We start from the raw sequence: 21,945 nt of genomic DNA, 5'->3' as shown, positions 1-21,945 counted from the left end.
CTATATAAATAGTAGGGTGCTGCCAGCTGTGGGCATGTGAGCAGGATTCAAATAAACCCGACCCAGGCCTCCTGAGTGGCACAGCAGTCTAAGGCACTTCATCGCATTTCTGAGGTGCCACTATAGCCTCGAGTTCGATCCCAGGCTGTGACCGGGAGCCCCATGGGGCGGCGCACAAGTCGCCCGGTTTCAGGGAGAGGGATTTTCTTGGTTCATGCTCTAGCAACTCCTTGTGGTGGGCCGGGCGCCTGCAAGCTGACTTCAGTCGTCAGTTGAACAGTGTTTCATCTGACACATTGGTGCTTCTGGATTAAGCGAGCAGTTTGCGTTGGGTTTATTTAAATGTTTTATTCTCCCAATTTTGAGATATATCCAATTGGTAGTTACGATCTTGTCTCATCACTGCAACTCCCCAATGGACTTGGGAGAGGCGAAACATGACCTGCCAAGAAGCGGATTGGCAGGTCATGTTTCGCCTCTCCCAAGTCCATTGGGGAGTTGCAGTGATGAGACAAGATCGTAACTACCAATTGGATATATCTCAAAATTGGGAGAATAAAACATTTAAATAAACCCAACGCACCCATGAAATAATTTTTTTCTTATAATCTCCCACATCTCAGTTTTGGACGAGACTGACTTTGTGAACAAAATTATCACAGGCCATTTTCAAAATGTGAAGTTGCTTTGTAGGGGGAAGTCGCTAATAGTTTGTCATAATAGTTGACAAAATGTCTATTTATACCTTCTGGTTAAAGAAGTCTGGTTAAAGAAGTCTACATTTTGCTACACATTTTTACTGTATGTTCAGATTCATCTTTCAAATCATGTTTTAGGTTCACTATCGGGAATCTAGGTAAGACCCAAGTGCAGGCTGTGTGAAGTATCAATGTTTATTGTAACCACAGGGGCAGGCAAACAACAGGTAAAGGCAGGCAGGGGTTGATTATCCAGAGTAGGAGCAAAGGTACAGGACGGCAGGCAGGCTCAGGGTTAGGGACAGGCGGGTGGGTTCAGGGTCAGGACATATAAGGGTCAAAAACCAGGATGACTCGAAGAAGACAGGCTGGAAAAAGACAGGCGCTGATAGGACGAACACTGGTAAGCTTGACAAACAAGACGAACTGGCACAGGCAAACTGAAAACACAGGTATAAATACCCAGAGGATAACTGGGGGAGATGGGCAACACCTGGAGGGGGTGGAGACAAGCACAAGGACAGGTGAAACAGATCAGGGCGTGACAGTTCACATTCAATTTATCCTAACTCCTCGTCATCACGTTTTCAAATTAAACTGACCATGTCACTTTAATTAGATTTAAAATCTGATTAGCCAAAAAACACTCCTCATTGTGTGTTGTCCAGTAGCTTGATTGCTCCATTTAATGTGTGTGAAAGTGAATGGGAGCCAGTCTACAGAGTCTACAGCAGGGTGGTTTGATTAGTGAGCTATGTAATGATCTGCCGAAGCCATGCCAAATTAACAATGCATTGCTGTTAATAAGCTTTTGCCCAATGCTGTAATTTACAACATCCACCTGGCTTCTGTCTCTCTGTAGGGGGGCGAAACCACAGGGACGGACAGGGAGCGAGCAGAGCCATGCTGCGGCAAACTCACTCGTACACACTCACAAGATACTCTGTGACGAACATAATGGCTATTTCCTCATTGAATCAGAAGCAATCGTCCTGTGAGGGTAAATGATTATGATTTGGTCCCGGAATGAATCTGGCAAAGTAGTATTTTTAGTGGCACTAAATGTGATGTATTTAGTACCAGTGTTCTGGTTGGATCTTTATTGATTTTGACTTGAGGACTTTAACGGCACATTGTAGATGTTTCTCTTGGCTGCTTTAGATGTTTTTCAGATACCTCAGAGATTTGTTACAAATGAAAGTAGTCCAATGAAACTAAAGCAAAATAAATAATTCTGTTTTAGGTCAAAAAAAATAAATAATCAGCAGTACCGGTGTAATCAACAGTTAAAACAAAATAGGTAGCCTACTCTTTCTTATAAACAATATTAGTAGAAAGTAAAATACAGATAAAAGTTCGGTGAATAATATGCTTTTTTTTCTTAAACTTATCACATTTAGACTAGTCTATCAAATACGTCAACACATTTCTCTGAAAACATATCTTTACTTCCCTCTCAAAACCAACTTTGATTCCTTCAAAACATCTCTCTCTCTCTCTCTCTCTCTTTCCTCCATTCTCTCCACTGCTCTTTTCACGGCTGATCTTTTATCTATCTCTTTATCCCAGCACTCCTGTCAGGATGTTATCTCTTTCTCAAATTTACATTTTAATTACAAGGCCTGCTGAACTCAGGAAAATCAATATGGCCACCATTGGCAGCCACGTTCTGTGTCTCCCTGCCGCTAGGCCTCTCTATTTCCTCTTATTGATTTATCTCTTTAACACCTGCAATTTTATTGCTTCAGACAAATAGCTACCATTTTTGTCAATTTGAACAGAAAAATAAAGGATTTGCTAGTATTTCACAATTCCTCAGATGGGGTCTTTGCAGGGAACAATGCAATAAATCATAGGGATGGAGGTCTCTTGGATTAACCCAGGGATACGCCAAGGAAGGAAAGAACTCTCTCTGAGGAGAAAGGAGAAAGTGCATGAAACATTTAAAATGTTACTTGTGCCTCTGACCAACATTACATTATTTCTATTGCCCTCTTTTGTTCCAGGGGAGGGGGGTGAGGGGGGTGATTTATTTTAAGAAATACATTTGCGTCATAGTAATAATTTTTCATAGTACCATAGTATTTTCTAATGTATCTGGTCTGTTACTCTTATCTGCCTACACTGATATTATACGTGGTGGAGAGGAGAGGAAGATGAGGTTAGATACTCACAAACACAGCTGTCAGGCAATTACCCTGTGTCCTTTGTGACATTAAGAACTGCTCTTTAAATCTTTTAATTTATTTGTTTTAATAAGTTTAAATTGTCCTGGCGTGCACCTGGGGCAGGTGTCGGCTTAGAGCAGAGCTGTGATCTCCCAGCCTTCCAGTCTGACCCCCATAGAAGCCCTCTACAGACCCTCCTTGCCCACCCAGGATGTCATGTTTTGTCATATATTGTCTTGTCCTTGTGCTTTCCCTTCTGTTTGTTTCCCCCTGCTGGTCTTATTAGGTTCGTTCCCTCTTTCTATCCCTCTCTCTCCCCCTCCCTCTCTCTCTTCTCTCTATCGTTCCGTTCCTGCTCCCAGCTGTTCCTCATTCTCCTAACTCACTCATTTACTCTTTTCACACCTGTCCCCTATTTTTCCCTCTGATTAGAGCCCCTATTTCTCCCCTTGTTTTCCGCTTCTGTCCTTGTCGGATCCTTGTATGATGTTCGCTGTTCTGTGTCCTGGTCTCGCCCTGTCGTGTTTTGTCTTCTTCAGATGCTGCGTGTGAGCAGGTGTTTTAGTCTGCTACGGTCGGTGCCTTCCCTAAGCAACCTGCAGTCTATGGTCGAGTCTCCAGTCAGTCCTCGCTACTACGAGTGGATTTAAGTTTTTCCTGTTTTGTTTTCTCCTTGTTATATCCAGGATTATTACTTTTGTCTTATACTGGAATAAAGACTCTGTTTTCGTTAAGTCGCTTTTGGGTCCTCATTCACCAGCATAACTGAAAGATCCGACCAAGAATGGACCCAGCGACTATGGATTCTTGTAACACTGCCATCGAGATCCAGGGAGCAATGCTCGGCAGACACGAGCAGGAATTGTCTGCTGCTTGTCATGCCGTTGAGACCCTGGCCGCTCAGGTTTCCGACCTCTCAGGACAGTTTCAGAGTCTTCGTCTCGTGCCACCAGCTACTTCCTGGCCTTCCGAGTCTCCGGAACCTAGGGTTAATAACCCACCATGTTACTCTGGGCAGCCCACTGAGTGCCGCTCCTTTCTCACCCAGTGTGATATTGTGTTCTCTCTCCAACCCAACACATACTCAAGAGAGAGAGCTCGGATTGCTTACGTCATTTCACTCCTTACTGGTCGGGCTCGAGAGTGGGGCACAGCTATCTGGGAAGCAAGGGCTGAGTGTTCTAACAATTACCTGAACTTTAAAGAGGAGATGATACGGGTTTTTGATCATTCAGTTTTTGGTAGGGAGGCTTCTAGGGCCCTGGCTTCCCTATGTCAAGGTGATCGATCCATAACGGATTACTCTATAGAGTTTCGCACTCTTGCTGCCTCTAGTGACTGGAACGAGCCGGCGCTGCTCGCTCGTTTTCTGGAGGGACTCCACGCTGAGGTTAAGGATGAGATTCTCTCCCGGGAGGTTCCTTCCAGTGTGGACTCTTTGATTGCACTCGCCATCCGCATAGAACGACGGGTAGATCTTCGTCACCGAGCTCGTGGAAGAGAGCTCGCGTTAACGGTGTTCCCCCTCTCCGCATCGCAACCATCTCCTCCCTCCGGCTCAGAGACTGAGCCCATGCAGCTGGGAGGTATTCGCATCTCGACTAAGGAGAGGGAACGGAGGATCACCAACCGCCTTTGCCTCTATTGCGGTTCTGCTGGACATTTTGTCAATTCATGTCCAGTAAAAGCCAGAGCTCATCAGTAAGCGGAGGGCTACTGGTGAGCGCTACTACTCAGGTCTCTCCATCAAGATCCTGTACTACCATGTCGGTCCATCTACGCTGGACCGGTTCGGCTGCTTCATGCAGTGCCTTGATAGACTCTGGGGCTGAGGGTTGTTTTATGGACGAAGCATGGGCTCGGAAACATGACATTCCTCTCAGACAGTTAGGGAAGCCCACGCCCATGTTCGCCTTAGATGGTAGTCTTCTCCCCAGTATCAGATATGAGACACTACCTTTAACCCTCACAGTATCTGGTAACCACAGTGAGACCATTTCCTTTTTGATTTTTCGTTCACCTTTTACACCTGTTGTTTTGGGTCATCCCTGGCTAGTATGTCATAATCCTTCTATTAATTGGTCTAGTAATTCTATCCTATCCTGGAACGTTTCTTGTCATGTGAAGTGTTTCATGTCTGCTATCCCTCCTGTTTCTTCTGTCCCCTCTTCTCAGGAGGAACCTGGTGATTTGACAGGAGTGCCGGAGGAATATCATGATCTGCGCACGGTCTTCAGTCGGTCCAGAGCCAACTCCCTTCCTCCTCACCGGTCGTATGATTGTAGTATTGATCTCCTTCCGGGGACCACTCCCCCTCGGGGTAGACTATACTCTCTGTCGGCTCCCGAACGTAAGGCTCTCGAGGATTATTTGTCTGTTTCTCTCGACGCCGGCACCGTAGTGCCTTCTTCCTCTCCCGCCGGAGCGGGGTTTTTTTGTTAAGAAGAAGGACGGTACTCTGCGCCCCTGCGTGGATTATCGAGGGCTGAATGACATAACGGTTAAGAATCATTATCCGCTTCCCCTTATGTCGTCAGCCTTCGAGATTCTGCAGGGAGCCAGGTTCTTTACTAAGTTGGACCTTCGTAACGCTTACCATCTCGTGCGCATCAGAGAGGGGGACGAGTGGAAAACGGCGTTTAACACTCCGTTAGGGCATTTTGAGTACCGGGTTCTGCCGTTCGGTCTCGCTAATGCTCCAGCTGTTTTTCAGGCATTAGTTAATGATGTACTGAGAGACATGCTGAACATCTTTGTTTTTGTCTACCTTGACGATATCCTGATTTTTTCACCGTCACTCGAGATTCATGTTCAGCACGTTCGACGTGTACTCCAACGCTTTTTAGAGAATTGTCTCTATGTGAAGGCTGAGAAGTGTGCCTTTCATGTCTCCTCTGTCACATTTCTCGGTTCTGTTATTTCCGCTGAAGGCATTCAGATGGATCCCGCTAAAGTCCAGGCTGTCAGTGATTGGCCCGTTCCAAGGTCACGTGTCGAGTTGCAGCGCTTTCTAGGTTTCGCTAATTTCTATCGCCGTTTCATTCGTAATTTCGGTCAAGTTGCTGCCCCTCTCACAGCTCTTACTTCTGTCAAGACGTGCTTTAAGTGGTCCGGTTCCGCCCAGGGAGCTTTTGATCTCCTCAAGAAGCGTTTTACGTCCGCTCCTATCCTTGTTACTCCTGACGTCACTAAACAATTCATTGTCGAGGTTGACGCTTCAGAGGTGGGCGTGGGAGCCATTCTATCCCAGCGCTTCCAGTCTGACGATAAGGTCCATCCTTGCGCTTATTTTTCTCATCGCCTGTCGCCATCGGAACGCAACTATGATGTGGGTAACCACGAACTGCTCGCCATCCGCTTAGCCCTAGGCGAATGGCGACAGTGGTTGGAGGGGGCGACCGTTCCTTTTGTCGTTTGGACTGACCATAAGAACCTTGAGTACATCCGTTCTGCCAAACGACTTAATGCACGTCAAGCTCGTTGGGCGTTGTTTTTCGCTCGTTTCGAGTTCGTGATTTCTTATCGCCCGGGTAATAAGAACACCAAGCCTGATGCCTTATCTCGTCTCTTTAGTTCTTCTGTGGCTTCTACCGATCCCGAGGGGATACTTCCTGATGGGCGTGTTGCCGGGTTGACTGTCTGGGGAATTGAGAGACAGGTTAAGCAAGCACTCACTCACACTGCGTCGCCGCGCGCTTGTCCTAGTAACCTTCTTTTCGTTCCTGTTTCTACTCGTCTGGCTGTTCTTCAGTGGGCTCACTCTGCCAAGTTAGCTGGCCACCCCGGCGTTCGGGGTACACTTGCATATATTCGCCAGCGGTTTTGGCGGCCTACTCAGGAGCGTGACACGCGCCGTTTCGTGGCTGCTTGTTCGGACTGCGCGCAGACTAAGTCAGGTAACTCTCCTCCTGCCGGTCGTCTCAGACCGCTTCCCATTCCTTCTCGACCATGGTCTCACATCGCCTTAGACTTCATTACCGGTCTGCCTTCGTCTGCGGGGAAGACTGTGATTCTTACGGTTGTCGATAGGTTCTCTAAGGCGGCACATTTCATTCCCCTCGCTAAGCTTCCTTCCGCTAAGGAGACGGCACAAATCATCATTGAGAATGTGTTCAGAATTCATGGCCTCCCGTTAGACGCCATTTCAGACAGAGGTCCGCAATTCACGTCACAGTTTTGGAGGGAATTCTGTCGTTTGATTGGTGCTTCCGTCAGTCTCTCTTCCGGTTTTCATCCCCAGTCTAACGGTCAAGCAGAAAGGGCCAATCAGACGATTGGTCGCATATTACGCAGCCTTTCTTTTAGAAACCCTGCGTCTTGGGCAGAACAGCTCCCCTGGGCAGAATACGCTCACAACTCGCTTCCTTCGTCTGCTACCGGGCTATCTCCGTTTCAGAGTAGTCTGGGGTACCAGCCTCCTCTGTTCTCGTCCCAGCTCGCCGAGTCCAGCGTTCTCTCGGCTCAGGCGTTTGTCCAACGTTGTGAGCGCACTTGGAGGAGGGTGAGGTCTGCACTTTGCCGTTACAGGGCGCAGACTGTGAGAGCTGCCAATAAACGTAGGATTAAGAGACCTAGGTATTGTCGCGGCCAGAGAGTGTGGCTTTCCACTCGTAACCTTCCCCTTACGACAGCTTCTCGCAAGTTGACTCCGCGGTTCATTGGTCCGTTCCGTGTCTCCCAGGTCGTCAATCCTGTCGCTGTGCGACTGCTTCTTCCGCGACATCTTCGTCGCGTCCACCCTGTCTTCCATGTCTCCTGTGTCAAGCCCTTTCTTCGCGCCCCCGTTCGTCTCCCCCCCCCCCCCCCCCGTCCTTGTCGAGGGCGCACCTATTTACAAAGTACGAAAGATCATGGACATGCGTTCTCGGGGACGTGGTCACCAGTACTTAGTGGATTGGGAGGGTTACGGTCCTGAGGAGAGGAGTTGGGTTCCATCTCGGGACGTGCTGGACCGTTCGCTGATTGATGATTTCCTCCGTTGCCGCCAGGGTTCCTCCTCGAGTGCGCCAGGAGGCGCTCGGTGAGTGGGGGGGGTACTGTCATGTTTTGTCATATATTGTCTTGTCCTTGTGCTTTCCCTTCTGTTCGTTTCCCCTGCTGGTCTTATTAGGTTCGTTCCCTCTTTCTATCCCTCTCTCTCCCCCTCCCTCTCTCTCTTCTCTCTATCGTTCCGTTCCTGCTCCCAGCTGTTCCTCATTCTCCTAACTCACTCATTTACTCTTTTCACACCTGTCCCCTATTTTGCCCTCTGATTAGAGCCCCTATTTCTCCCCTTGTTTTCCGCTTCTGTCCTTGTCGGATCCTTGTATGATGTTCGCTGTTCTGTGTCCTGGTCTCGCCCTGTCGTGTTTTGTCTTCTTCAGATGCTGCGTGTGAGCAGGTGTTTTAGTCTGCTACGGTCGGTGCCTTCCCTAAGCAACCTGCAGTCTATGGTCGAGTCTCCAGTCAGTCCTCGCTACTACGAGTGGATTTAAGTTTTTCCTGTTTTGTTTTCTCCTTGTTATATCCAGGATTATTACTTTTGTCTTATACTGGAATAAAGACTCTGTTTTCGTTAAGTCGCTTTTGGGTCCTCATTCACCAGCATAACACAGGAGGCTAATGCACTGTGGCCGAGCCACTCCACTCCACCCTGCCCTGGCTTTCACTCCATAAATGTGTTAGCATCACCTACATTAGGTGTGGGCAACATCTCGAGGCTCGAGGGCCACACAGAATTTTGTTCTTGGAGAGGCTGTGGATGTAGGGACTACCATTGACAATATACGTGTTTAAGAGGATAGTCGTACGTTTTACAAAAGGCTAGGACAATAAATAGCTGGCCCACAGACACTCTGGTCAGTGAGCACACAAACCTTAAGTAGTATAATGTGCTAGATAAATCTGTGCATAAGTCTACGGAAGTCCTTGAATATATACAGTATATAACCTCATATAATGTAATATAAAAACTATATAACCTACTCTGCTGGTTATTCCAGGTTTGGAGCCGTCCCCCTCTACCTCTGTGGCCAGTAAGAATCCAGTCCAGCCTCCAGTGAAGCGTCCTGCACCAGCAGCCTCTCACACCCTCTCCAGGCCCAGAAAAAGAACCACTGATTAGGAACAGGACCCCACCTGTTCCAAGCAGGGCCAACCCCACACACCTAGCTCTAGGTGACCCCTCTCTGCTTCACTTCATAACTGTATATGTTTATAACAGAATTTATGTTTATAACATATATTGCACCATCCCCTTCCATTATATCGTTCCACATGAATTGGAATTTGGGACTGCTACTTGGAAATATTTGGTGTCACGGCCAATGAGAAGAACCATAGCCTCAACTACTTGTAACTCCCTGTTGTTTCCCGTCTCTCTTTTTAGCTCTGCAGCAGGAGGTAGCAAGGACCCCACAGACCAGGCTTGTGACTCCAGTGAAGAGAGGGAGAAAGATACAATCATCCCCTTCGGTCTGGACCTCTATTACTGGGGAGAGGAGCAACCCACCGCAGGGAAAAATCATCCAGTACATACAGCCTCACAACACCCTCAACGACTAGCCTATTTTATTGAGTAAACATTGAAATGGGCAACTGGGACGTCTCAGGTTCAACTACTGCACACAACTTATTAACACAACTTAACAACTTTTTTTTTATTGCCATTCATATGGCCAATAGAGCACTATTATCTGTTCAGAGGCATTGTCAATCTCTGTTATTAGTTTTAAAATGTAAAGATAACGAGATTATGAGTTATGAAAACCGACTCTCCCATAACAATGCCACTAAATTCTCAGCTATTAGCTATAGAATTGCTACAGATTCATGTTAATAAAGAACAGGTCATTGCAAATGGAAAGTTCCTCACACCCCTTCCTCTATCCTGGTATCCAAGAATAGCTCCCAGCACCAGTTCTGGGTTCCCAACTAGATAGAGGAGGAGGTGGAGATTAAGAAGTTCGCCGGTCAGATGAAGTCCAGGTACACTATATATACAAACGTATGTGGACACTGCTTCAAATTAGTGGATTCAGTTATTTCAGCCAAACCTGTTGCTGACAGGTGTATAAAATTGAGCACACTGCCATGCAACCTCCATAGACAAACATTGGCAGTAGAATGGCCTTACTGAAGAGCTCAGTGACTTTCAATGTGGCACCGTCATAGGATGCCACCTTTCCCACTAGTCAGTTTGTCAAATTTCTGCCCTACTAGAGCTGCTCCGGTCAACTGTAAGTGCTGTTATTGTGAAGTGAAAATATCTAGGAGCAACAACGGTTAAGCCGCGAAGTGGTGGGCCACAATCTCACAGAATGGGACTGCCGAGTGCTGAAGCTCGTAGCTAGTAAAACTCACCTGTCCTTGGTTGCAGCACTCACTACCAAGTTCCAAACTGCCTCTGGAAGCAACTTCAGCACAGGAACTGTTCGTCGGGAGCTTCTTGGGTTTCCATATGGCGGAGCAGCCGCACACAAGCCTAAAGTCACCATGCACAATGCCAAGCGTCGGCTGGAGAGGTGTATAGCTCGACGCCATTGGACTCTGGAGCAGTCTGACAGACGCATCTGGGTTTGGTGGATGCCACTTGAATGCCACTTCCCCAAATGCATAAGACCAACTGTAAAGTTTGGTGGAGGAGGAATAATGTTCTGGGGCTGTTTTGCATGGTTCGGGTTAGGCCCCTTAGTTCCAGAAATCTGAATGATAAAGCATACAATGACATTATAGACAACTCTGTGCTTCCAACTTTGTGGCAACAGCCCTTTCCTGGTTCAGCATGACAATGTCCCTGTGCACAAAGCGAGGTCCATACAGAAATGATTTGCCGAGATCAGTGTGGAAGAACTTGACTGGCCTGCTCAGGGCCCTGACCTCAACCACATCGAACACCTTTGGGGTGAATTGGAACGCCACCTGCGAGCCAGGCCTAATCCCCTAACATCAGTGCCCGACCTTGTGGCTGAATGGAAGCAAGTCCCTGCATCATGTTCCAACATCTAGTGAAAAAGCATTCCCAGAAGAGTGGAGAATGTTATAGCAGCAAAGGGGGACCAACTCCATATTAATGGCCATGATTTTGGAATGAGATGTTCGACGAGCAGGTGTCCACATAGTTTTGGCCAAGTAGTGTAAATCACATTTGCTGGCCGCTTCTGTGATGGCCAGGATCTAGTCAAGGTGAGCAAGATGAGTTTTTGGTGAAAGCATTACAATTGTCATTGTAATTTTAAAAAATTATATATATTTTATATTTTTAGAGATTCTGAAGAACACAATGAATATTACTTTTAGATACTGGTAAGTGAGGCTTTGCAGAATTAGAGTGAATGTGGCGTGTAGAGGATTGTTTTTGTTGATGATGCCCGAAAATGTTGTGTGATTCCCATAATTTCCTTTCCATGTGTAGATCATCCCACGAGACGAGTTGGGAAAACCCACCAACCCAGAGGACGCTGAGCGCCTAGAGAAAGAGGGAACTCAGAGAGCCTGGTGAAGGACATAGGAGTGGTCCTATTACATACTTTTCCTTTTTTAAATTAAAAGAATATCAAGCAATTGCGACTGTAAAAGTAATTGTATAATTCTATAGCTCACAGCAGTCAGTAATATGGCTCTAGGCATTGCCAATATGCAACATTTTTTGATGGTGTTGATAGGTTCCCTTCAATAATGGTCTTAATGTACCAATAGTTGCCCTGTGCAGTAGCAGCCCTCTCCGGTCTAGACTGTGGTAAAGAAGGAGAGCCAGAGACAATGGAAACACTTCCTGCCTCTGACTCCCCCAGTTTTCTCCCTTGGAACTCTCCATCCCTCCCAGTCCCATCCCGTCACACAAAGGAGAGGAGCAAGACAGCACCACAGAGCCAAAGTCAGGGGGCCAGAGGGGGTGGGCTTCTTCAATAGCCCCGATAATAGGTTGGGCTGCTGTGTCTGGCTTTGGGCTCTGGCTCTCTCTTTCTCTCTCCCTCTCCTGGAGGCCGCGCTAAAAGCCAATTAAGCGTGTGTTGGCTGCTGCCAGCGGAGCGTCGGATGTGCTTTCTCTGCCTGCAGTCACTTGTTAACAAACAGGTATCAGGGCCAGCTGACTCGGGGCACTCGCTTGTGAAATAGCATCTTTTGTAACTAACTACTCTATTGATCCCCCGCTCCATCAGCCCTGCAGACCCATCCCATCCAGCCACTGCCACACAGTGTGTCTAGGGCTCTCTGAGCTCAGCACAGCGGCAGGCCCTCCCACCGGTCCACCAGGCCACCCACCAGGCACCAACTATATGAGGACCTGCAGAGTTCCATCAATTCTCTCACTGCCTGCCTGTTCACTCCACTTGCTCTCCTGGAGCACTATTGATTTTTGCTCAAATGCCCTCAAATAGTTTCTTAGTGTGGCCCCACACACTCATAGGTTGTATTTTATATTCTACAGTAACCGATTTATGGGTCTCTGACTGTTGCCAGTCTGAAAGGGAAGTAGACCCTGGCTTGTAGACATTGCAGCACATTTATCTTTCAATGCCAACTCAATTCTTAATTTGATCTTAATTTGTCTAACCATTCCAAACTCTTTAAAAAAAGGATTGGTCAGGCTGCTTTAGGTTATCACTGTTAACAATATTGAAGAAGTCTTCGATGTCTGAGAGAAAGAGTTATGGTTCATGATCCATCTTTGCACATTAAGGTATAGGTAGATTTGAATTAGAATTCCCAATTATAGTCATGACATTTAGTTAATTTGCTATGTGGCTCACATTGAATTTAGCAATAGTTAGCTGGAATATTGTATTAATGATACTCCAGGCTTGCATTGATGACTTATTTCAATAGTTATTACAGCAGCTATTTTTTACACTCTAAAACCGCCAGGCCATCCTGCTGAAATGACATTTACACCAGAGAAATAATAAATGATCCACTTTAGTTATGGTTCAAAAACCACAGTCTCAAACAGTGTATGTTTCTTGAGAAATAATGGTAGTGTTTGCGTAGGGTACCTCTACTGCCCGTAGGCCAAGGCCAGGACTGTGCTCCTGAGGATCTGTCTGTATATAGTGTCAGTCCAGGCTCCCAGCTGCCTTTGTGGTGGTTGGTCTGTATGGTGTGTCTGTGTGGCCTGACCCTGGCAGACAGGCGGGTGGACGGGCACAGCTGGAGTGGAATCCAGACTGTTGACAGAGAAAAGGCTCATGCTGCAAGGGGCTTCAGACAGCTTAACTTAATAAGGGCTCTCTCCTCTCATCCTGGGGATGGGAACGAAAGCACACAAAATGCAGGACTTAACCACAGAGGGATCATGTAATAGGGGGCTTTCACCATCCCATTCCAACCTGACACTGCCTGCCACCCCAGGGGAGAAGAACACTCCCCCACCCCAAATTAATTTGTAACTAAAATTGGTGCCCCTCTTTTGCAGGCTCTCACAACATGTCACTCTCAGGGGTGATTGAGGAGAGCCCTAATACAGAACACAAAATAACAACAAACAAACAAACACCTTTTTTTCAGCTTGATGCTGTTATGAGGCTGAGTTGACGGTGCAGTTCACCGATTCCATCAAGGTTAGCCGTAGCCTTGGAGTGGGCCATCACAGCCATGATTAATCCCCCATACCATCACCATCCTCTTGTAGGACCTTGAAACACATACCCTTTCTGGGCCCTGGGCTGGCTGCATGTCTTTGAAACTGTCTCATACAGCCTCATCAGGTCTTCCACACTGTGTTGTCTGTGTGAGGCATATTAGGTTTGACCTTTCATTTAAAACCATAATCGAGTATCTGTATTAAGGTGTCTTAAAAATATACAGTACCAGTCAAACGATGGGACATTCCAGGGTTTTTAATTGATTTGTACTATTATCTACATTGTACAACAATATTGAAGACATCAAAACTATGAAATAACACATATGGAAACATGTAGTAACCAAAAAAGTGTTTAACAATTTGAGATTTTTCAAAGTAGCCACCCTTTTCCTTGATGACAGCTTTGCACACTCTTGGCATTCTCTCAACCAGCTTCATGAGGAAGTCACCTGGAATGCATTTCAATTAAAGGGGGGCCTTATTAAAAGTTAATTTATAAATAATGGAAGGGATGGCTGCAGTTTTATAGGCTCCTAATCAACTGTGCTGTTTTGTTCGTTTTTTCCAATTTTTTGTAACGCATTTTGTACATAATGTTGCTGCTACCGTTGCTGCTACTGTCTCTTATGACCAAAAAGAGCTTCTGGAATATCAACCAAGAGTTAATCGTAGCCATCAATATTATTTGTAGCCATCTATTTACCACCAAAAAACAATGCTGGCACTAAGACTGCACTCAATGAGCTGTATAAGGCCATAAGCAAACAAGAAAATGCTCATCCAGAAGTGGCGCTCCTAGTGGCCAGGGACTTTAATGTAGGCAAACTTAAATCCATTTTATGCCAAAGGAAAAACACCTCTTTAGACCACCTCTGAACACATACAAAGCTCTCCCTTTGCCCCACATTTGGCAAATCTCACCATAATTATATACTCTTGATTCCTGCTTACAAGCAGAAACTAAAGCAGGAAGTATCAATGACTCACTCAATACAGAAGTGGTCAGATGACATGGATGCTATGCTACAGGACTGTTTTGCTAGCACAGCCTGGAATATGTTCCGGAATTCATCCAATGTCATTGAGGAGTATGCCACCTCAGTCACTGGCTTTATCAATAAGTGCATCGGTGACCTCGCCCCCACAGTGACCGTATGTAAATTTCCCAACCAGAAGCCATAGATCCCAGGCAACATCCGCACCGAGCTAAAGGCTAGATCTTCCGCTTTCAAGGAGTGGGACACATAAGAAATCCCGTTATGCCTTTAGACAAACCATCAAAAATGCAAAGTGTCAATACAGGACTAAGATTGAATCCTTCTACACCGGCTCTGACGCTCGTCGAATGTGGCAGGGCTTGAAAACTATTACAGACTACAAAGGGAAATCCAACCCCGAGCTGCCTAGTGACGTGAGCCTACGAGATGAGCTAAATGCCTTTTATGCCCACTTTGAGGCAAGTAACATGGAAGAGTGCATGAGATCACTAGCTGTTCCGGACAACTGTGAGATCACTAGCTGTTCCGGACAACTGTGTGATCATGCTCTCCGTAGCCGATGTGAGCAAGACATTCACATAGCAGCGGGGCCAGACTGATTACCAGGACCTGTACTGAAATATGTGCGGACCAACTGGCAATTGTCTTCACTGACATTTTCAACCTCTCCCTGCCAAGTCTGTAATACCTACATGTTTCAAACAGACCACCATAGTCCCTGTGCCCAAGATAGCGAAGGCAACCTGCCTAAATGATTACCGGCCCGTAGCACTCACGTCGGTAGTCATGGCGTGCTTTGAAAGGCTGGTCATGGCTCACATCAACACCATCATGCCAGAACCACTCCAGAACGTAGACCCACTCCAAATCGCATACCGCCCCAACAGATCCACAATGACGCAATCTCAATTGCACTCCATGCTGCCCTTTCCCACCTGGAGAAAAGTGAGAATACTGTTCATTGACTACAGCTCAATGTTCAACACCATAGTGCACACAAAGATCATCACTAAGCTAAAGACCCTGGGAATAAACACCTCCCTCTGCAACTGGATCCTGGTCTTCCTGACGGGCTGCCCTCAGGATGTAATGGTAGGCAACAACACATCTGCCAAGCTGATACTCAAAAGGGGGCCCCTCAAGCATGCTTAGTCCCCTCCTGTACTCCCTGTTCAAGCACGGCTCCAACACCATCATTAAGTTTGCTGTCGATAAAAGTGTAGGACTGGTCACCGACAACGATGAGACAGCCAATAGGGAGGAGGTCAGAGACCTGGCTGTGTGGTCACAAGACAACAACCTCTTTCTCAATGAGAGCAAGACAAAGGAGCTGATTGTGGACTATAGGAAAAGGAGGAACGTACAGGACCCCATTAACATTGACAGGACTGAAGTGGGGAGGGTTTAGTTCCTTAGTGTCCACATCACCAACACACTATCATGGTTCAAACACCAAGACAGTTGTGAAGAGGGTTAGACAAAAAAAAATCCCCCTCAGGAGACTGAAAAGATTTGGCATGGGTCCTCAGATCCTCAAAAAGGTTCTATAGCTGCTCCATCGAGAGCATCCTGACTGGTTGTATTACCGCCTGGTATGGCAACTGCTCGACATCTGACCAGAAGGCGCTACAGAGGGTAGTGTATACGGCCCAGTACACTGGGGCAAAGCTTCCTGACATCCAGGACCTATATAATAGGTGGTGCTTGAATCTTGACTAGAACCCCCAAAATGTGTCATATTACTCAAGTGCTATCCTCTCCACACTGGCTTCCTGGAAAGGCTAGGGCTGATTTAAAGGTTTTACTAACAACGCATTACATGGGCTTGCTCTGACCTATCTCTCCGATTTGGTCCTGCCATACATACCTACACGTACTCTACGGTCACAAGATGCAGGCCTCCTTATTGTCCCTAGAATTTCTAAGCAAACAGCTGGAGGCAGGGCTTTCTCCTTATAGAGGTCCATTTTTATGGAATGGTCTGCATACCCATGTGAGAGACGCAGACTCGGTCTCGACCTTTAAGTGTTTATTGAAGACTCATCTCTTTAGTAGATACTATGATTGAGTGTAGTCTGGCCCAGGGGTGTGAAGGTGAACGGAAAGGCACTGGCACAATGAACCGCCCTTGCTGTCTCTGCCTGGCCGGTTCCCTCTCCCCACCGGGATTCTCTGCCTCTAACCCTATTATGGGGGATGAATCACTGGCTTATTGGTGCTCTTCCATCTCGTCCCTAGGAGGGGTGTGTCACTTGAGTGGGTTGAGTCACTGATATGATTTTCCTGTCTGGGTTTGGGCCCCACCTTGGCTTCGTGCTGTGGGGGAGATCTTCATGGGCTAAACTCAGCCTTGTCTCAGGGTAGAAAGTTGGTGGTTTGAAGATATTCCTCTAGTGGTATGGGGGCTGTGCTTTGGCAAAGTGGGTGGGGTTATATCCTACCTGGTTGGCCCTGTCTGGGGGTATCGTTCGACGGGGCCACTGTGTCTTCTGACCCCTCCTGTCTCAGCCTCCAGTATTTATGCTGCAGTAGTTTGTGTTGTGGGGCCATGGTCAGTCTATTGTGTCTGGAGTATTTATCCTGTCTTATCCGGTGTTCTGTGTGAATTTAAGTATGCTCCTTCTATTTCTCTCCCTCTCCCTGTCCCTTCCTCCCCTCCCGGAGGACATGAACCCTGGGACCATGTCTCAGGACTACCTGACCTGATGACGTCCACCTGGTCGTTCTGCTGCTCCAGTTTCAACTGTTTTGCCTGTGGCTATGGAACCCTGACCTGTTCACCGGACGTGCTACCTTGTCCCGGACCTGCTGTTTTCGACTTTCTCTCTCTACCGCACCTGCTGTCTCTAACTCTGAATGTTCCAGAAGAGGACTGGCCAACCACTCAGAGCCTGGTTCCTCTCTAGGTTTCTTCCTAGGTTCCTGCCTTTCTAAGGAGTTTTCCTAGCCACTGTGCTTCTACATCTGCATTGCTTGCTGTTTGGGGTTTTAGGCTGAATTTCTGTATTGCACTTTGTCTGATGTAAAAAGGGCTTTATAAATACATTTTATTGATTGATTGATTGATTGTCAGAGGAAGGCCCAAAATATTGTCAAAGACTCAAGTCATCCAAGTCATAGACTGTTCTCTCTGCTACCGCATGGCAAGCGGTACCGGAGCATCAAGTCTAAGACCAAAAGGCTCCTTAAAACCTGTTAAGGATAGGGCTGACTACTGCCCCCTTTGGAGGAATTGTGTGCCCATAGTAAACAGAAAGAAAATCTGTTCAAAATTGCTAATATATTTATATAATAATTATTATCGAATAGAAAACACTCTAAAGCTTCTAAAACCGTTCAAATTATGTCTGTATGTAAAGCAGAACTCTCAGGGCAGCCATTCTCCCAAACTCTCTCTTGTCATCAGAAAAGTTGGCCCAACTTTGACTTCATCCCCCCCCCCCTTCCCAAGCAGCTACAGACCTGGGAACAGTTTGTATGTCTTCAGCGCGATGTCTGCTTTCAATGGGGCTTGCCATTGTGAGAATCGCGCGCCCACGAGACTTTTGGCGGGCTGAAACCTTCGGGTCACGCGAAAAAATAAGTACTTTCATGCGCGCGTCGGCTCCAGAGCTCTCTTTCTTCCAGGATTGACCAAACGATGTCGGTGTTTCTGTTCGTGCTAAGGATTGTTTTCCACGTTTATAACATGCTAAAGCTTGATTCTGCACTTAGTTTGACCAGTTTAGTCGACATATAATATGTAATTTTGAGGTTTTGGTGCGCATCCACTAGAATTTTGGCTGCATTTCGACCGGAATTTGTCGCGTTTGATAACCTAAAGACACAGACTTCAAAACCAAACGATGTTTTTGGTAAGTATAACCCCTTCCAGGTCTTCTGATGGAAGAACATCAAAGGTAAGGGAATATTTATGTGGTAAATTTGGGTTTCTGAGCGCCGTCTCATATTATAGCCTAGTGAACGGATTCTGTAACGTTAAAAATAAATGTAACACAGCGGTTGTATTAAGAAGAAGTGTATCTTTCTATCTATGTGTAGAACATGTATATTTAGTTAAAGTTTATGATGTGTATTGCTTGTTATCTGACGTTATCTGTCGGAGCTATCATAATTTCTCCGGATATTTGAGTAGCATTTTTTGAACATGCCGTCTTTGTAAACAGAGATTTATGGATATAAATGGCATATTATTGAAAAAAACATAAATGTACTATGTAACATGTTATATTACTGTCATCTGATGAAGATTTCAAAAGGTTAGTGAATTATTTTTCTTTTAATCCTGCGTTTGTTGATTGCATATTTTTTTTCAACTTGGCTATTCAAATTAGCTGTGTCTTCGGTGGTGGTTTGACATAAATATGTGCTATGTTTTTCGCCGTAAAACATTTTAGAAATTAGACTTGCTGGGTAGATGAACAAGGTGTTTATCTTTCATTTGAGCTATTGGACTTGTTAATGTGTGGAGGTTAAATATATATCTAAGAATATTTTTGCATTCCATGCGCCACCGTTCCAGCTGAACGTGGGAGGGGTAGTTCCCAAATGGGAACCATAACCCCCTTCTGGTTAACAGCATCTACCCCCAAGTCATAAGACTGCTGAACAACTAAACGTGTCACACCCTGATCTGTTTCACCTGTCTTTGTGCTTGTCTCCACCCCACTCCAGGTGTCGCCCATCTTCCTCATTATCCCCTGTGTATTTATACCTGTGTCCTCTGTCTGTTGCCAGCTCGTTTTGTTTTGTCAAGCCTACCAGCGTTTTTTTCCGTGCTCCTTTCTGTTCCTGTTTTCTAGCTTTCCCGGTTTTTGACCATTCTACCTTCCCTGACCTTGAGCCTGCCTGCCTGCCATTCTGTACCTTTCGGACTCTGCTCTGAACTACTGACCTCTGCCTGCCCCCCTGTTTTTGTAATAAACTTCTGTTACTTTGAAACTGTCTGCGTCAGTACGAACAGGCCATGACGGACCCAGCAAACTCGGACCAGCTCTGCAATGCTGTCTCCTCCCAAGAGCCACATTTGGAAGGCACGAGGAGTTGATTCGTGGTCTTAAGGTAAGGGTTCCAGACCTTGGCAGAACCTCATGAACTTGCGTTGAACACTTTGCTGGAGCAATTCCGCGGGTTGTCTGTCAGGCAGTCTACCACGACGGTAACCTCCCACCCCCTCAGCAACCTGGCTGTTAGCAGCACGGCCTCCCCGGTTTCCCGAGAGCCCTGCTTACCTCCCCCGGAACACTTCACTGGAGAGTCTCAGAGGAGGAGGTTAAGGACGAACAAGCAGCCTGGGAACTACTGACGGATCTCGACTCGCTCGTTGCCTTGACCATCCGGATTGATGGGCGGCTACGGGAATGCAGGAAGGAGAGGGGGTCCGATTCCACTCACCTGCCCAGATTCCACCTCGCCTCCAAGGCATCCCGGAAGTCCCCGACATCTCCGTTGCCGAGAGGATTTGAGGCGACTCTATGACTGCAGGATCGAACTTCCTCCAGGCACCACCCCGGGGACTACTGTACTCTCTGTCGGGTCAGGAGACCAGGGCTATGGAGACCTATATCAAGGACTCCCTAGCTGCAGGGTGTATCCGTCCTTGTCTCCCCCGCTGGCGCAGGGTTCTTCTTTTTGGAGAAGGACAAACCCTCCGCCTGTGCATTGACTACCGGGGCTTCAATGATATCACCGTGAAGAACCACTACCCACTACCACTCATCGCCTCGGCCTTCGAGCCACTACGAATATATCTAGTCATGTCATCTGGCCCAGAGACCCAGAGTTACCTCTGTTGCAGGGGATGAGTTCATTAGAGTTACCATCCTCAGAAAATGGGCAATTAACTGCACCTCAGATTGCAGCTCAAATCAATTCTTCACAGAGTTCAAGTAACAGACACATATCAACATTAACTGTTCAGAGGAGACTGCTTAAATCAGGCCTTCGTGGTCAAATTGCTGATAAGAAACCACTGCTAAAGGACACCAGTAAGAAGAAGAGAATTTATTGGGCTAAGAAACACGCGCTATGCACATTACCCTGGTGGAAATCTGTCCTTTGGTCTGATGAGTCCAAATATGAGATTTTTGGTTCCAACCTCCGTGTCTTTGTGAGATGCAGAGTAGGTGAAGCATGGATGAGAAGATGTGATGGTGTGGGGGTGCTTCACTGGTGACACTGTCTGTGATTTATTTACAATTCAAGGTACACTTAACCAGCATGGCTACCGCAGCATTCTGCAGCGATAGGCCATCCCATCTGGTTTGTGCTTAGTGGACTATAATTTGTTTTTCAAAGGACAATGACCCAACACACTTTCAGGGCTATTTGACCAAGAAGGAGAGTGATGGAGTGCTGCATCAGATGACCTGGCCTCCACAATCACCTGACCTCAACCCATTTCAGATGGTTTGGGATTAATTGTACCGCAAAGTGAAGGAAAAGCAGAGTGAAGGAAAAGCAGCCAACAAGTGTTCAGCATATGTGGGGACTCCTTCAAGACTGTTAGAAAAACATCCCAGGTGACTACCTCATGAAGCTGGTTAAGAGAATACCAAGAGTGCAAAGGGTGGTCAGTTCAGAACAAATTCTTATTTTCAATGACAGTCTAGGAACAGTGGTTAACTGTCTTGTTCAGGGGCAGAACGATAGATTTGTACCTTGCCAGATCAGGGATTTTAATCTTGTAACCTTTCGGTTACTCGTCCAACGCTCTAACCATTAGGCTACCTGCCGCCCCAATGTGTCCAAACTTCTGACTGATACTGCATATGTTTCATTGCATTACATTACATTTACATTTAAGTCATTTAGCAGACACTCTTATCCAGAGCGACTTACAAATTGGTGCATTCACCTTATGACATCCAGTGGAACAGTCACTTTACAATAGTGCATCTAAATCTTAAAGGGGGGGGGGGGTAAATACTTATCCTATCCTATCCTATCCTAGGTATTCCTTAAAGAGGTGGGAAACACAAGCATTTCGCTACACCTGCTAAACACGTGTATGTGACCAATACAATTTGATTTGAACATGAAGCGGTAACTAACTTGGTCTTCTTGAGTCTTTTATGGCATATGCAATTCTTCGTAAGTAGGCAAGATGTAAGATAAAATAGTTTCAGTTAGTCCTGAGCGATTAACTGAAGTCGTTATTTTTTGGGCTTATAAAACAACTAATTGACCGTTGGTTCAATTACTTGAATAACATTTACGTATACTTTCTTGTGAGCTCAACGCGCCGTTTCTCAAGAGAAATCAAATAATTCATGAGTGAAATAACTATGTGGGACACTTACATTTACATTTACATTTAAGTCATTTAGCAGACGCTCTTATCCAGAGCGACTTACAAATTGGTGCATTCACCTTATGACATCCAGTGGAACAGCCACTTTACAATAGTGCATCTAAATATTTTAAGGGGGGGGGGTGAGAAGGATTACTTTATCCTATCCTAAGTATTCCTTAAAGAGGTGGGGTTTCAGGTGTCTCCGGAAGGTGGTGATTGACTC

The sequence above is a fragment of the Oncorhynchus gorbuscha genome, linkage group LG13, assembly GCF_021184085.1.
Source record: "Oncorhynchus gorbuscha isolate QuinsamMale2020 ecotype Even-year linkage group LG13, OgorEven_v1.0, whole genome shotgun sequence".
NCBI lineage: Eukaryota > Metazoa > Chordata > Actinopteri > Salmoniformes > Salmonidae > Oncorhynchus > Oncorhynchus gorbuscha.
Note: the sequence above shows the minus strand (reverse complement) of the source record.